This window comes from Zingiber officinale, chromosome 2B (assembly GCF_018446385.1).
Source record: "Zingiber officinale cultivar Zhangliang chromosome 2B, Zo_v1.1, whole genome shotgun sequence".
Lineage (NCBI taxonomy): Eukaryota > Viridiplantae > Streptophyta > Magnoliopsida > Zingiberales > Zingiberaceae > Zingiber > Zingiber officinale.
In genome coordinates, this window is record NC_055989.1 from 93,208,768 (window position 1) to 93,210,752 (window position 1,985).

The window sequence follows — 1,985 nt, forward strand, 5'->3', positions numbered from 1 at the left end:
ATTTTGAATTTTTGTTTGAAAAGCGTATACAAGAGTTTAGATGATGAAGATGTGGCAGCTACATCAGTAGATGAGATAGGGGCTTCTTAAACTTTAACAGGAAGTTCAATATTTTCCTCTCCTTTGCCGTTGGTCATTTCTGTCTCATGCTCATCTTGGAAAGTGGCTTTTTTTAATTCTTTTGGCCAAGGGCACTCCCTTAATCTCTTTTGTGGGTGGGGGGTGTGATTCTCTTTGTAGCACTCCTCTTTGACCTTGTTATTGGCCGATTGGCAGGTAATGCCACTATATCCTTGGCAAACAACTGACTTTGAAGATCTTTGATTTTTCTCTCTTGCTATGCTATAATTTTATATTTTACATCTATAATTCTGTCCTTTTGATCCATTATTTTGTCCTTGGCAGCTATTGAAGTTTCTAAATCACTGGTACAGATTTTATTCTGAGCAATTAACTCACTAATTCTAGTCTCTATCTGGGCAATGATTCGGTCCTTGCCCTCAACCACAGACTCCAAATGATCAATTTCGCCCTCCCTTGCTTGATAATTTATACAACCCTCTTTCTTCTGAATACATTCAACAGTAAATTGCTTAGGAACTTGTTCATGATTTTCTTGAGCTTCGCCTGCCTGTTCAGGAAATTTCTAAGGAACTTGTTGGGGATTTACCTGAGCTTCACTGCCTATTCAGGAAATTGCTCAAGAACTTGTTCATGTATTTCCACAGAAACTAATTGTATAAACCTCTCAGCAATTTATTGATCTATATGCTCCACAACATCTTCTAGGGATTCATTTGAGAGCAGATGTGTCTCTAGATCCGATGGACTTAAATCAACAATTATTTTGGTAGTAGGTAATTCTGCGATCCTAGACTTTATTATCTCCACACAAGAGCCTGACCACTTCCATCTACATATTCTTGGAAGGGAATGTTGTTTATATGGATCCATTATTCTAACATGTTCACACATATCCACACCTGTAATACAATAAAAATGGTTAAATATAAAAATTTCTGCATAAATTATATGAGTTACTCATTAAATTAAAGAACTTACAGCAGGAGATGTGCGAATCCTTTAAGCATGAGAGCTTGATTTCCCTAAAGGCCCTCTGACTTCTGTCTCTGTGAAAGCATCACACCAATGACCCCCAGCTGTGGGCTAATATAGTCATATACAACCTTACACCAATTATACCTACCTAAATTAGCAAAATCATCTACGCAATCTGTTAGTGATTGTACTAGTAATCTAAATATACTGCTAGTAGTAGTAAATAAAACACAAACAAAGAAATATAATATTAAAAATTGGCAAAAGAGAGTATCAGTTTCAACAGATGGAGGTTGTTTGCTGAGGTTGATCATCTTGTTATCTAGTTCCTTTTATATACAATCCACATTACTGAAGTGTTGAAGAAATAGTGGGTTGCTGCATGCTGCTGTAAATTTACTTCATTGCCTTGGTCTGGGAGTCTAAGAATCAATGAAACATATTTCTTAGTGAAACTAATCTCCTTATTATGAAAGATGAAACATCTGACTTTAACGCTCCAATTGTCAAACATATTTTGTATAAGGCTTCAGATATTTGTATTTTCAGGCTACGACCTAAGCAAATGGGCTTCCATTGATCAACTCCATCTGTCAGTCATTTATGTGTAGTGATGATAAAAAAAACCCTTGAAGTGAGGGTGATTACTTTTCCAATTCACTTTCTTATGATACGCACGGGAAGCAGAGGTTCTCTTGCTCGCCATTTCCTTCTGTCAAACAAATACATAAGATTTTAGTGATATTCAGTTGCCTTCATTACAATGCAGTTAGATTTCACCTATAATATGATACATTACACTGTTATTTTTTAACCATAATATGATACATTACAATGTCTATAATTTCTTTTAGGTACTACAATGTGATTAGTAGCTGCTACAACATGACTACTGATCACGTTGTAGCAGTTAGGAGCAAGTATCT